This window comes from Cetorhinus maximus, chromosome 3, assembly GCF_964194155.1.
Source record: "Cetorhinus maximus chromosome 3, sCetMax3.hap1.1, whole genome shotgun sequence".
Taxonomy (NCBI): domain Eukaryota; kingdom Metazoa; phylum Chordata; class Chondrichthyes; order Lamniformes; family Cetorhinidae; genus Cetorhinus; species Cetorhinus maximus.
Window position 1 is genome coordinate 14,643,290 of NC_135881.1, and position 16,427 is coordinate 14,659,716.

Below are 16,427 nucleotides of genomic sequence, written 5' to 3' on the forward strand. Positions count from 1 at the left end.
AAGAATGAGAGGTGATCTCATTCAAACATACAAAATTCTTACAGGGCTCAACTGGGTAAATGCAGGAAGGATGTTTCTCCTGGCTGGGGTGCCTAGAACAAGGGGACACAGTCTCAGAATAAGGGGCAGGTCATTTAGGACTGAGATGAGGAGGAATTCAGGGTGGTGAATCTTTGGAATCCTCTTCCCCAGAAAGCTGTGGAGGCTCAGTCGTTGAGTATGTTCTAGACTGAGATTGATAGATTTCTACATATTAAAAACATCATGGGATAAGGGGATAGTGTAGGAAAATGATGTTGAAGTAGAAGATCTGCCATGATCTCATTGAATGGAGGAGCGGCTCAAAGGGCTGAATGGCCTACTCCTGTCCTATTTCGTATGTTCTTTTGTACTGCACATAGAAGAAAAAATGGGCAACACATACTCCATGCACGGTGTTAATGCTTGCAAGGATGAAGTTGAAATAGAGCTATGGGTCATAGCAAAAATCTTGCACTCTTTCTTTTATCTCCTAGCTGCACAAGTTGACTTCCTGTTCTCACATTTTTTTGCTAACTTTTTCACAAAAGTTCCTTTGTCTACATTTAGGAATTTGCTTATGTAAACTCACCAATTTGATTGCACAATCTGCCTGTTGGCTTCCTACAAGTTATTCAGTATTATTATTTTGAATATCACAGAATCTTAGCAGCACAGAAGGAGGCCATTCGGCCCATTATGTCTGTACCAGCTCTCCAAATGAGCATTATGACCTAGTGCCATTGCCCTGCCTTTTTCCCATACCCTTACACATTGTTTCTATTCAAATAATCATCTAATGCCCTCTTGAATGGTATATATGCATAAAACTGTTATTTTCTCTAAGTAATTGAAATTTATAATGTCCAAAATAAGATTTGAAGCAAAGTTTTTTTAAAAAAAATTTTCAAATAACATATCAAATTTACTATATTGCTTTGTATGTTAATGGTTTTATTAAAGTTTTTACTCGCGGTCCCAACCTCAAAAACCTGAGCTTGCACCTGATTTTTTTTTTTGTAATTCTGCAGCCTGAACATGTGCAGCATATACCTAATGTCCCAGGACACATCAATAATATTAGGTCAGGTGTTTTGGTCAAATTTAATTTTTAGCTTCTGGTATTTTCTGCTCAGTAGCTTTTCTGCAAACCATTTTGAAAATGGAGGGGACCAATTTCAAAGATTTTATTGAAGTGAAATCTGCGTGTGAGGGACTCGTTCTCTGAAAACAAAAGGAATATGTTCAAGCCTCAGTAATTTTTTGAATTACCAGGGAACATGTGGAGCCTATGGTTTCCTGTTGCTTTCTCCATGGTGATGCCTTGGCCAATCAGAGTTGACTTGCCAACCAATCTCCTGTAGTGAGAGTTACTGTGATTGTTTGAAATTTGGCATTCTTGCATTTGTCCTGATGAGTGCAAGATGGAAAGTTTCAGCAACATGTCTCTCATTTCAACAATATTTACACCCATTTTTGAACATGAGTGTAACACTTGCAATTCCCTAATGCTCCAGCACCACCCTGCGTTTAAGGAAGATTGGGAAATTAAGATCAGTGCCTCTGCAAGTTTCACTCTCGATTACCCTCATATCATTGGATACATCTCATCCAGTCCTGGTGCCTTATCAGCTTTAAGTAGACAGCCTAGCCAATACCACCTACTTATCAATTTTAAAATTTGATAAAGACAAATGCAAAGTATGTTTTTAATACTTCAGCCATCTCCTTTGCCTCCTTGCATAAATACCCTTTTTAGTCCCTAATCTGCCTCACTACTTTTTAACACCCTTTTACTATTTATATGCTTATAGAAGACTTTTGGATTACCTTTTAGATTAGCTGCCAATCTGTTCTCATACTCTCTCTTTACTTTCCTTAGTTGCTATTCCAATTCCCCCCAGAACCTTCTATATTCAGCCTGGCTTTCGGTTGCATTATCCACCTGATATATGTCATAAGCACACTTCTTCTTAATCTCTATTTCTTTTGTCATCTAGGGAGCTCTGAATTTCTTTGCCATAGCTTTCCCCTTCAACATGCCTTGACTGTGCTCAAACAATCCCTTCTTTAAAGATAATCCATTGTTCAGTTATAGTCTTACCTGTTAACCCTTGATTCCAATTTATCTTGGTCAGATCCATTCTTATCCCATTTAATTTGGCTTTCCCCAAGTTAATTATTCTTATTCTGTATTGTTCCTTGTTCGTTTTCATAGTCAACCTAAATCTTATGACACAATGATCACTGTCCCCTAAGTGTTCCACCTTATTTCCAAGAACAGGATCTGTCAATGCATCCTTTCTCATTGTACTGTAAAGATATTGCTGTAGAAAATTTTCCTGAATACACTCTAAGAACTCTTGCCCCTCTTTTCCCTTTACACTACTACTATCCCTGTCTATATTCAGATATTGCACCTCTGTAATTTCATAGCAAATTAGGTTCTCAACATATTTCCAACTAGTTCATGGCCTATAGACTACACTGAACAATGTTATTGCACCTTTTTTGTTCCTTAGCTGTAGCCAAATAGATTCTGTCCTTGACCCCTTTGGGACAACCTCTCTCTTCAGCATTGCAATGTTCTCCTTAATCAACACTGCCAGTCATCCCCCTTGCTTTCTTTCCTATCTTTCCTGAACACCTTCTATCCAGGAATATTTAATGTCTAGCCCTGCTCCCCTTTGAACCAGGTCTCCGTTATCACCGCATCATCTCTCTCTCTTATCCTATGCTCCTGTTGCCGTCTCCAGTCAGGTCCGTGCTTTTCTCCCACTCTCTCTCCAGTACAATAATACCTTACCCTCCCATTATTTGCTCTAAGAATGTTTATTTAACTTTGTTCCCAGGAGAGAAATGACTGTGAGAATTGTATCCACATAGTGTTGCAGAGTTGTTTTAATGAATCAAGAATTCAGTTCTAAATGTGGAAGTGTATTTAAAAATATATTTTCTTTGACAATACATGACCATTTTTGGAGGAAGGTTGGATTGAAAGTTTTTTTTCATTCCTTAGACCAAACTAAGAAGCTGATGCATGCGGTGTCAAACCTATTTTATAAGCGTGAGAAAATTTCAGATTCATCCTTCTTATCATGATTTGAACTCCTTGTACTCAAAACAACAGAGCCATTCTCAGTATAAAATTTGTAATTATAAAGAGCCGCATAATCAGAGAATATATCTCACTTCTTAAGAACACTTATATTAGAATTAAAATCTGTACGTTATATTTTGGGATGGAATCAATAGTACCTATCAAGCTAGACAACTCTGAGAGAGGATTCCATTTCCTTTTTGAGTGAGTTAATGAAAAGGAGGTGTTTGGGGCAGGAAGCAGGATCATCGTTTGAGTTCTGATGTTTGCTGTTGAATAGGGGCAGGGCATTAAACTAAGAGGGAGGGGAGGGGGCCAGGTGGTGAGAAATTTAGAAGCCTGAAGAGAAATGTCAGACAAAAGAACAGAGTAGCAATTTGGGTGGGACAGAGGGACATGAGTTAAATAGTAATGGTGCATTAGCAAATAAGGTACGTGCAAAGAATAATGTTTAAAGAAATAAGATTCAAGGCTCTATGTCTGAATGCGCAAAGCATTCGTAATAAGATAGACAACTTATCTGCACAAATAGAAATAAACGGGCTTTATATAATTCCCATTACAGAAACATGGTTGCAAAGTGACTAAGGCTGGGAAATAAATATTCATATACAAAACATTTCTAAAAGACAGGCAGAATGGAAAAGAGGAGGAGCTCTGGCTGTAAAGGATGATGAAAGGACAGCAGTAAGAAAGCATCTGGGCTTAGAAGATCAGGGAGTAGAACAAGTAGAAGTATAGACCAGGAATAACAGAATTGCAAACTGACCAAGGTTGGCAAATAAATATTCAATAATACAAAATATTTAGGAAAGATGACAGAATGAAAAATTAGGAGTAGCCCTGTTAGTAAAGGATGACATAAGGACAGCATGAAGAAAAGCTAGCCAGAAATATAAAAACAAATAGAGTTTCTACAAGTATTTAAAAAGGAAAAGAGTAACTTAAGTGAGCTCTAGAGAATGAGTCTGGGGATTTAATAATAGGAAATAAGGAAATGGTGGAAGCATTGAACAGATATTTTGTTCTGTTTTCACTGTAAAACATTCCAGAAATACCTGTGAATCAAGAGGTGAAAGGGAGGAAGGAACTTAAAACAATCACGATTACAATTACTAGGGAAAATGTACTGAGAAAACTATTAGAACTAAAATTTGACAAGTCCCCAGGACCTGATGGACTTCATCCAGGGGTCTTAAAAGAAGTGGCTGATGAGCTAGTAGACGCATTGTTCGTAATTTTCCAAAATCCGCTGGACTCTGGAAAGATCCCATCAGATTGGAAAATAGAGAATGAAACTCCTCTATTCAAGAAGGAGGGAGATAGAATGCAGGAAACTACAAGCTAGTTAGCCTAACATCTGTCATAGGGTAAAAGCTATTATTAAGGAGGTTATAGCACTTAGAAAGGCTTAATGCAATCAGGCAAAGCCAACATTGTTTTGTGAAAAGGAACTAGTGTTTGACTAATCTATTAGAGTTATTTGAGGAAGTAATATAGAGCTTGGATAAAGGGGAATCTGTGGATGTGGTGTACTTGGATTTCGGAAAGGCATTTGACAAGGTGCCACACCAAAACACAAAATAAGGGCTCATAGAGATAGAGGATTGGCTAGTTCACAGAGAGCAGAGAGTAGAGAAAAATGGGTCACTTTTGGGTTGGCAGGCTGTAACTACTAGAATGCCACAAGAATAAGTGCTGGGGCCTCAGCTATTTACAGTCTATATCAGTGACTTGGATGGATGGACCGGGTGTATGGTTGCTAAATTTGTTGATGACACAAAGATAGGTAGCAGAGTAAATTGTGAAGAGGACCTGAGTCTGCAAAGGGATATAGGGAGGCTAAGTGAGTGGGCAAAATTTGGCAGATGGAGTATAATGTGGGAAAATATGAATTTGTCCATTTTGGCAGGAAGAATAGAAAAGCAATATATTATTTAAATGGAGAGAGATTGAAGAACTCTGTGATATAGATGGATGTGTGTGTCCTGGTATATGAATCAGAAAAAAGTTAGTATCAGATATAGCAAGTGATTAGGAAGGCAAACAGAATGTTGTCATTTATTGCAAAGGGAAATGGAAAATAAAAGTATGTAACCTTTGCTACAGTTGTACAGTTGGTGAGACCACATCTGGAGTATTACATACAGTTTTGGTCTCCATGCTGTATATGTATAATTGTATAAAATGTATAATTGCATTAGAAGCTGTTCAGAGCAGGTTCACTCAGCTGATTCCAGGGATGAAGTGGTTATCTTATGAGGAAATGTCGAACATGTTGGGCCTATACCTATTGGAGTTTAAAAGAATGAGAGGTGTTCCTATTAAAACGTTTAATATCCTGAGGAGACTTGACAGAATGGATGCTGAGAGAATGTTTCCCCTTATAGGAGAAACTAGAACTAGGGGACACAATTTTGAAATAAGAGGTCTCCCATTTGAGATGGAGATGAGAATTTTTTTCTCCTTGAGGGCTGTTAGTTTGTGGAATTCTCTTCCCTAGAGACTGGATCACTGAGTACCTTTGAGGCTGAGTTTGATAGATTCTTGATTGAAAAGGGAGTCAAAAGACATAGGGGATAGACTGGAAAGTAGAGTTGAGGCCACAGCCAGAATCAGCCATAATCTTAAATGGTGGAGCAGGCTAGAGGGGCTGAATGGCCTACTCGTGCTCCTAATTTGTATGTTTGGGTGTTCTATTGGTCGTAGTAAGAAAGTCTTTTGGCTTAGAAGATTGAGATTATCCTAAAATGGTTACAGCAGAGAAAGAGGCCATTTGGCCCTCCATGTTTGTGACAGCACTGTGAGAGCAATTTATCTAGACCAATCCCCTGCCTTTTCCCCATAGCCCTGCAATTTTTTCGCCTCCAATAATTACCTAATTCTGAGTCAGATCAGTATCAGTGGAGATTAGAAATAAAAGATTCAGAAAACGCTGGTGAGTAGTTTATAGGAGTTTACAGTTTACTAACAGTTACACTTTGGGGAAAGTATTAAGTATCGAAACTTGTAGCAAATGTGAAAATCGTGGGGGACATTAAAAAAAAGAAATGAAAGACTTAAGATTTATATAATGTTTTTCATGAGCACCAGGCTTCTCAAAGCATTTTATAGCCAATTAAATAGTTTTTGAAGTGTAGTCAATGTTGGACAAATTACATTGGCAAAGGTAGTCTGGAAGTTGAGTTTGTATTTTAGTGACAGCTTCCTGGGACAGTATGTTGTGGAACCAACTAGGAACAAAGCTATTTTCTATCCACTATTGTGCAATTAGGCAGTGTTAATAGGTAAACTCATAGTAAATACCCTCTGAAAAAAAGTGATCATAATACAGTTGAATTCCTTATTAAGTTTGAGAGTGGCATACACCAATCCAAATCAAGAATCTTAAACATAAAAAAAGCCAACCACATAGGTATGAGGGGAGAACTGGCTAAGAATGAATGGGAAATGTCATGATATGGCAGGTGGTAATTGCCAGGTTGCCAAATCCCAAAGGGAAACTTGGCCAAGCTATTTCAATAATTTGCCATTTGTATTTTATTACAAGAAGTTATGTGCACTGAAGACAGAAGTAAAGAGTCCACTACCACTTTAGGAGATTTTAAAGATTCAATTAAAACATTTATTAACTAAAGAAAAAACTTAAACACACAAGATTATAGTTACACCGCTAAGTTTAGTCTTACAGTATTTCCCAAGTGATTTTTACTTAACTAGACTCCCAAAATAAACTCCCATTTCAGGCAACAGTCAAAATAGATTCTTAATCTAAAACATCCAGTAACATTACCACAAGGCACCCACAGTTGCTATAAGGGAGGTATTTCACAGCTTCCCTCTCGCTCAACACTTGTGGGACGTGATTGAATTAGAGGCAGCTGGTCTGAGTGCTTTGATCTAAGAGAGGGTAAGTTTGAAATGTTAATTAGATAAACATGGGGAAGTTTAGAAACATAGGTGTTAAGGGAATATTTGCATTTTGAAATAAACCAGACTAGATTGTTTTCAAAGGAGGGGTGAAATGTGTCACCTAGCCAGGTGAAGTTTAGAAACTGTTTATTTTTCCCAAAGATTACTTGTGAAACTTGGCGCTATGATGGTTTTATCTTCAGGGAGATTGAGTTCAAAGACATAGTGAAACAATGGGTATTTGCATTCAAAGAGGAAGATATGTCTAAAGAAGGAGCAAGGGCTGTGTGTGCACTTTTAAGATCTTACAAGTATGAAAAGCCTTCAGCATCTATGCCTCAAGCTGCTGTCTTCAAAGGACTGAAATTCAGAAAACTCACTTGGAAGTTGACTTGTTCAGGGCATCATGTTTCTTTGCCCGGGTCTTTTAAAACCTATGTGTCTTACCGTTGCCTTAACATAAGAACATAAGAAATAGGGACAGGAGTAGACCATTTGGCCCCTTGAGCCTGCTCCGCCATTCAATAAGATCATAGTTGATCTTCATGTGTTCCGATTTCCACATTCCCTGTAAGCCCGATACCCTTTGACTCCCTTGCCTAACAAGAATCTATCTACCTCTGCCTTACTTCACTGACCCCACCTCTGCCACCACCTGAGGCAGAGAGTTCCAAAGTCACACAACCCTCTGAGAGAAAAAAATTCTCCTCATCTCTGCCCTAAAACGGCAACCCCTGATTTTAAAACAGTGTCCCCTAGTTCTGGACTCACCCACAAGAGGAAACATCCTTTCGACATCTACCCTTTCAAGGCTGTCAGGATCTTGTATACTTCAATCAAATCACCCCCCCACTCTTCTAAACTCCAGTGAAAACAAGCTTTGTCCAACCTTTCCTCATAAGACAACCCAATCGTTCCAGGTATCAATGTAGTAAGGATTGGTGACAAGGGAGGCAGTAGCATTGTGGTATTGTCACTGGACTAGTATTCCAGAGACCCAGGGCACTGCTCTGGGGACCTGGGTTCAAATCCCACCATGGCACCTGGTGAAATTGAATCACTAAAAAAAATCTGGAGTTAAAAACCTGATGATGACCACGAAGCCATTGCCGATTGTAGTAAAAACCCTAGGAAACCTGCCATCCTTACGGTCTGGCCTACATGTGACCCCAGATCCACATGTGGTTGACTTTTAAACTGGGCAATAAATGCTAGCCTAGCCAGTGTTGCCCATGAGCATATATTTTTAAAAAAACCTCCTTTGAACCTTAAGTGAGTGAGAATGAGAAGCTTGGGTCGGAAACAACTGTGCTAAACTTAAATAAGGGTAATCACAAAGGAATGAGGGTAGAGTGGACTGGGATAGGATTTTAGCAGAAAAAATGGTTGGTGAACAATGACAGATGTTTAAGTTCATGACTCACAACAGTATACCCAAGTGAGGACTCGAGGAAGGGAATAAACCAACCATGGTTAACCAAGGAAGTTAAAGGTAGTACTAAATTAAAAGAAAAGACACACAATGTGACAAAGATTAGTGGTAAACCAGAGGATTGGGAATATTTCAAAAACCAGCAAAAGATGACCAAACAAAATAAAGAGGGAGAAAATAAACTTTGAGGGTCAACGAACAAGTAATACCAAAACAGACAGTAAAGTAAGAGCTTCTTTAAATGTATAAAAAGTAAGAGAGAAAAACCAAAGTGAACACAGACCCCTTAGAGAGTGAGGCTATGGAAATAATAATGGGGAACCAGGAAATGGCAGAGGAGTTGAATAAATACTCTCAGTCTTCACGTAGAGGATACTAATAGCATTCCAATACTAAATAATCAAGGGAAAAATAGGGGGAGGAAATAAATACAATACCTATCACTAGAGAAAAAGTACTAGGGAAACTACTGGGGCTACAGGCCGATAAGTTCTCTGGACCTGATGGGTTACATCTGAAAATATTAAAGGAAGTAGCTACAGAGATAATGGATGCACTGGTAGTAATCTTCCAAGAACCCTTAGATTCTGGAAAAGTTCCACAGGATTGGAAAACTGCCAGTAACACCCTTATACAAAAAGGGAGGGAGACAAAAAATGGGCAACTATAGGCCAGTTAGCTTACCATCTGTGATTAGGAAAATGTTAGAGTCTATTATAAAGGATGTAATAGAGTGTTTAGAATTATATAATCTAATCAAGCAGAGTCAGCATGGCTTCATGAAAGGGAAATCATAACATAAGGACTAGGATCAGGAGTAGGCAATTCAGCCCCTCGAGCCTGCCCCGCCATTCAATACGATCATGGCTGATCTCATTTTGGCCTCAACTCTAATTTCTCGCCCTCTACCCATAATCTTTCAACCCGTTACCAATTAAAAATCTATCTCCTCCTCAAATTTATTCAGTGTCCCGGCATCCACTGCACTCTGCGGTAGTGAATTCCACAGATTCACGACCCTTTGAGAAAAGTAATTCCTCCTAATCTGATTTAAATCTACCACCCCTTAGGCTAAAACTATGGCCTCTTGTTCTAGAATGCCCCACAAGGGGAAACATCCGCTCCACGTCTACTTTGTCTATCCCCTGTAGCATCTTATATACCTCAATTAGATCTTCCTTTCACAAAACCATGCTGACTCTTCCCGATTGCCTTGAGCTCTTCTAAGTGCCCAGTTATAACCTCCTTAATTATCAATTCTAATAACTTCCCCATGACAGACATCAAGCTAACTGGCCTACAGTTTTCTGCCTCCTTCCCTTCTTCAATAGAGGGGTTATATTTGCTACTTTCCAATCTGATGGAATCTTTCCAGAATCTAACAAATTTTGGAAAATTAACATCAGTGCATCGACTACCTCATCAGCCACCTCTTTTAAGACCTTAGGATGTAGTCCATCAGGACTCAAAGACTTGCCAGCCTGTAGCTCCATCAATTTGCTCACTACCATCTCCCTAGTGATTTCAATTTCACCAAGTTCCTTTCTCCTGTTCACCACCTGATTTGCAGCTGTTACTGGAATTTTTTTTGTATCCTCTATAGTGAAGACAGAAGCAAAATATTTGTTCATTTCTTCCGCCTTTTCCTTATTATCTATTAACTCCCCACTGTCACTTGAGGACCAACACTCATTTTACTTACTTTTCCTTTTTAAGTACCTGTAGAAAGTCTTGCTATCTTTTACGTTTCTAGCTAGCTTCCTCTTGTACTCTAATTTCTTTCTCCTGATTAACCTTTTAGCCATTCTCTGCTGTTCTTTATATTCTGTCCAATCATCTGCCCTGCTGCTCACCTTTGCGAAGTTGTATGCTTTTTCCTTATGTTTGATGCTTTCCTAAACTTTTTTAGTTAACCACGGTTGGTGGGTCCTCCCCTTAGAATTTTTCTTTGTAATAGGAATGTACTTATTCTGAATATTCTGAAATATCCCCTTAAATTCCTGCACTGCTTCTCTATTGAACTACCCTCTAACCTTAGACTAAGTAGGGGATTTAGAAGTTATAGTAATTTGTAGATCTATGTATGTACTTAAAATCATTTCTCTTATTAATAAATGTTTAATCTAGTTTTATAAAAACCTATAAGATTTGTGGTCTTATTACTACTGAATTCAAGGCACTCATCTCGAAATGTATACAGATTGCAAATTAATTGTGACAGTTGTTTCAAGTTTCACTCTGGGATTTAAATAGCTCAGCATTTACCATCTGCTGTGTCATAACACGTGGGCAAATGTGAAACTGTTCATTTTGGCAGGGAGAATAAAAAATAAGCTTATTTTCTAAATGCTGAGAGAGTGCAGAGCTCAGATTCAGAGGGATCTGGATGTCCTAGTGCATGAATCACAAAAGGTTAGTATGCAGGCACAGGTAAAAAGTAAAGCTAATAAAATGTTATCATTTATTGTGAGGGGAATTGATTACAAGTAGGGAGGTTATGCTTTAGTTGTACAGGGCATTGGTGAGACCACATCTGGAGTATTGTGTACAGTACTGGTTTCCTTATTTAAAGAAAGATGTAAATGTGTTAGAAGCAGCTCAGAGAAGGTTTACTAGACTAATACCAGGAATGGGCAGGTTGTCTTATGAGGAAAGGCTGGACAGGCTAGGCTTGTATCCACTGGAATTTAGAAGAGTAAAAGGCAACTTAATTGAAACCTTTAAAATCCTGATAGGTCTTGACAGGGTGGATGTGGAGAGGATGTTTGCTCTAGAATCTAGAACTAGGGGTCACTTTAAAAATAAGGGGTCGCTCATTTAAGAGATGAGAATTTTTTTTCTGAGGGTAGAGAATCTTTGGAACTCTCTTCCTCAAAAGGCGGTGGAAGCAGTGTCTTTGAATATTTTTAAGGCAGAGCTAGATCGATTCTTGATTAGCAAGGGGTGAAAGGTTATCGGGGAGGAATTTGGGGGTGAGGTTACATTCAGATCAGACACTACATTCTTGAATGGTGGAGCAGGCTCGAGGGTCCGAGTGGCCTACTCCTGCTCCTAAATTGTATGTTCGTATGTATGTTCATAACCATTCACTTCTCACTTTCATTCCATTTCAAAATGCCTGCTTTTACACCCATCCCTTTGATGAGTTAAACCTTGCAGTCTGGCTGTCTTCAGTTTAATTCAATTAGTCAGACACACACACAAACATACACATACAGCCCCCATAAGCCTGCTTCAGTATCCTACAGTAATATTAGGAAAAAAAATGCAATTTCCTTTACAGAAAATAGACTAAAAGGTATAGGAAATGGGAAACATTTAATGAAGTGATTCAAAACGTTCGACGAAAATGCATTCTATTGACAAAACAAAAGCTCAGTGAGAAAGATCCACCCTTGACTGTGTAAATTAAGGATAATATTAAAGCATCAGATTAGGTTTATAATGTTGCAATGAATAGTTGTAAGCCTGAAGGTTGGGAAAGTTATGGAAACCAGCGAAGATCGATCAAAAAGTTGATAAAAAGGGAAAAAAAATAGAATGGAGAGTAAACTATTATAAGAGTATAAGAGCTTTTACAACTATATAAAAAGGAGATACTGTAAGCTTAAGTAAACTTAGAGGCACAGATATGACAAACTATCATGGGGTATAAGGAAATGGCAGAGACAGAGATATTTTGAGCAGCACCTTTAGGTCCTAATGGGGACAGGAATGGAGGTGGCTGGAGATAAAAATAGCTCCATCGGCCGAGTGTCAGTTTTACCTTATCCTCCTGCTTCCAGGGATTTTCCTTAGGGCAGGCAAAGGTGGGCCATAGAAACCTGCCAATTTTCGAATGAGTCCAATTAATACTGTTAATGAGCTCATTGTCAGCTTGTTAAAGGCCAGTTTGGGATTTTTGGTAGCGGTTCATGGGTTGCACGTTGGATCAAGGACAGACTAGGTGCACGAAGGCGCAAAACAGTAGGGAGCTAGTCACGGATGCACCGTGGAATTAGGTGGGTCCATAAAAGGAATTGCAGCTGACAGGGGTGCTCAGCAATTGGCACACACGTGCCATCGAGTGTGTAGACATTGTGCGGAGAATGGTCTGTTTGTGCCTGGGCAGTGCAGGGGCTCGTCACACTACTGTCTTTGAGGGGGCACAAGAGGCGGGGATTATGGTTCCAGACATTATAGTGATTGCAGCAAGTAAGGCTACAGCTGGTATTGGGTCAAGAGAGAATCTAAACGTTGCCCCTTGACATTCAATGGCATTACCATCACGGAATCCCCGACTATCAACATCGTGGTGATTACCATTGACCAGAAACTGAACTGGACTAGACATATAAATACTGTAGCTGCAAGAGCAGGTCAGAGGCTAAGAATCCTGCGACGAGTAACTCACCTCCTGATTTCCCAAAGCCTGTCCACCATCTAAAGGCACAAGTCAGGAGTGTGATGGAATACTCTCCTCTTGCCTGGATGAGTGCAGCTCCCACAACACTGAAGATTCTTGACACCATCCAGGGCAAAACAGCTCACTTGATTGGCACCACATCCACAAACATTCACTCCTTCCACCACCTAAGCACAGTAGCAGCAGTGTGTACCATTTGCAAGATGCACTGCAGGAATTCATCAAGGCTCCTTTGACAGCACCTTCCAAACCCAAGACTACTACCATCTAGAAGGACAAGGGCAGCAGATAGATGGGAACATAACCGCTCACTGTCCTGATTTGGAAATATACCGACGTTCCTTCACTGTTGCTGGGTCAAAATCCTGGAACTCCCCAACAGCACTGTGGGGAGTACCATGTACCTACACCACATGGACTGCAGCGGTTCAAGAAGGCAGCTCACCACCACCTTCTCAGGGGCAATTAGGGAGGGGCAATAAATGCTGGCCCAGCTAGTGAAACCCACATCTCGTGAATGAATTAAAAAAACGGTTCTCAGCAGCAAGGTTCTCAGAGTCCTGTGAATGAGAAGGGCAGAGAAGAGGAACAAGGGGCAGGAACCCAATGGAGGCCATACCCTCAACATAGCATGTACCACTGCAGATGGAACTACATGTACATCTCTGAGAACCAGTGCGCAGGAGACTGCTTCTGCCCATGCAGATGGGCATTGAGATTTGTGCCCTCATCACGGAAGACCTCACACCTTGCAACACTAATCATCATGCCCTATCAGTAACTGTCAAAGTCCCTGTGGCCTTGAACTTGTTTGTCTCTGGCTCTCTACAAGGATCAGCAGTGGACAGCACACTGCTGCATCTCTCAGGCCACTAATGCCTGATTTGAGAGAGCTGGGCAGTACATACAATTTCAAACACTTGGGGCCTCACGGGCAGAAAGGACAGTGGGTTTCTCCTACATCACTGGATTCCTGCAGGCATCATCAATTGCACCCTTGTGGCCATCAAGGTGCCGAGTGACCTGCCATTGAATTTCGTCAACAGGAAGGCTTCCACTTCCTCAAAGTGCATCTGGTCTCTAACTTCAAGAGCTTCCTGCATGTATGTGCTTGTATTCCTGATGGCTGCTATGACTTTTTCATTCTCTTCCAGTTCAGAATGCCACAGCCCTTCATTCCATCCCCAATCTATGTGGATGGATTCTAGGGAACAAAGGTTGTCCATTGAAGAGATGGCTACTCACCCCTTTGTGGCTGAGATGCATGTGATGGTCATCTTATTGTGGAAGTGGCAATGGGAGTACCTCCAGGGGCTACTGCACTGACAGCATTGCAGTGGCAGAAACTGTCACAACAGCTGCACAGATGGCCCCTCTGTCAGAGTGGAAAAGTAAGCTGATGATGAATTGGTGTGCCATGAGAGTTTACACCTCATCTTCGGTGACTGCTTCAGCTCTAGGATGGTGTTTCAGATGGCTGAAGGGGAGCCCCAGCTGGGGCACAACTGATCTCTCCAGACATCTTTACACCGCCAGCCCCATTGTTTGGTTATTGCTTCAGAGTGTTTATGCATTCTGTGCATGTCAAAACACGGTTCCCGCTTCTACTCTTGAGTGATGCTACATATGGCTCTCCATGAGGTTGGCCACTTTCTCATTGGAGGAGCTCATGTATTTGAAGCCCTGAGCCATGGTGGTGCACGTGAGCTGAATGGATTCCTCCATCCGTGGCTCATAACCCCAGACTGCAACAGGGAACTTTGACACGTGGATACACAACTGTTGTCAGTCACAAGGGGACATAAGTTCAAGGTGAGGGGCAGGAGGTTTAGGGGGGGTGTGAGGAAAAACTTTGTTACGCAGAGGGTGGTGATGGTCTGGAATGCGCTGCCCGGGAGGGTGGTGGAGGCGAGTTGCCTCACATCCTTTAAAAAGTACCTGGATGAGCACTTGGCATGTCATAACATTCAAGGCTATGGACCAAGTGCTGGTAAATGGGATTAGGTAGGTAGGTCAAGTGTTTCTCGCATGTCGGTGCAGACTCGATGGACCGAAGGGCCTCTTCTGCTCTGTGTTGCTGCTGATCTTAGTAGACATTCCTTTCTTTTGACTCTTGAGGCCCTGCATTTGCGCCCATCGCTGTGTCTGCCCTCCATTCTCCAGGGTGAGGTGTGGGGGTGGACTGCCCACAGCTGCCACTGCCTCTGTCATCTCCTCCTGCTCACTGTTACCATGCTATTCACCCAGTGCCACCCTATCTATGCACACATGAGGACCTACTGAGTGTCCCTGCATTGGTGGAGAGTGTGCTTGTGAGCTGCTGGCTCTGGTGTCTCGTTCTGTTGCAATGGCCCCTGTGCCATGACAAGACTCAGGTGTTCGCTGTCCACCTCAGAACCTGTGGGAGACGCAAGAAGCGAACATGAGATCTGGCCTTTGATAACAGGGACCTCTGCAGTGCTGAGGACCCTCAATGCAGCTGAGTCATTGGCGTGCTGTTGGATAGGGAGGAGTGCATTCCATCCCCTTCATCTACAGATTGCAATATATTTTCACCCTTTCCATCAGGCATAGCCATCTGTCCTTCCCCAACTTATTCCTGCAGAGCCATTCTTGTAATTTCCATGGCTCTCTCCGCCATGATGGTGATGATGTGGAGATAGGGCATTTCTCCCCCAGTCAGTGCCCTCTTCATTGTGCACCCTTTTCTCCTGCTAAAGATAACACACTGCTAGCCTTTCTGATCAATGCCAATGACTCATAAGCTGCATGTATTAATGCTGGCAAGTCCTCAACAACAACAAGGCTCTGAGTTTTGCTGAAGGGTCAGTGAGTACCCTAGGCACACGTTCCTTACATGTTCATGAGCAGCATATGCCTTCAGGCTCCTCAGCTGGAGTGTCTGCTGGTGGTTGAATACCCAGAGGCCTGTCATCAGGTTCTAGCATTACACTGACCTTGCCAGAGCGAAGAAGTTAATTGAAGCTTTTATGCACTTGACCAGTTTGTACAGAATACTCTTCTGCTGACAGTTTCAGCCAGCTCCAGTCATGCCAGAACAAAAATAAAAATAAAAATACCTGGAAAAACTCAGCAGGTCTGACAGCATCTGCGGAGAGGAACACAGTTAACATTTTGAGTCCGTATGACTCTTCAACAGGACTAAGTAAAAATAGAAAAGAGGTGAAATGTAAGCTGGTTTAAGGGGGGTGGGACAGGTAGAGCTGGATAGAGGGCCAGTGATAGGTGGAGATTGCCAAAAGATGTCATAGACAAAAGGACAAAGAGGTGTTGAAGCTGGTGATATTATCTAAGGAATGTGCTAATAGGTGACATTAAGGGTAGAAAGCAGGACGAGCAAGGTACAGATAGCCCTAGTGGGGGTGGGGTGGGGGGAAGGGATCGAAATAGGCTAAAAGGTAGAGATAAAACAATGGATGGAAATACATTTAAAAATAACGAAAATAGGTGGGAAAAGAAAAGTCTATATAAATTATTGGAACAAAGGGGGATCGGGGATGGAGGACAGAGTTCATGATCTAAAATTGTTGAACTCAATA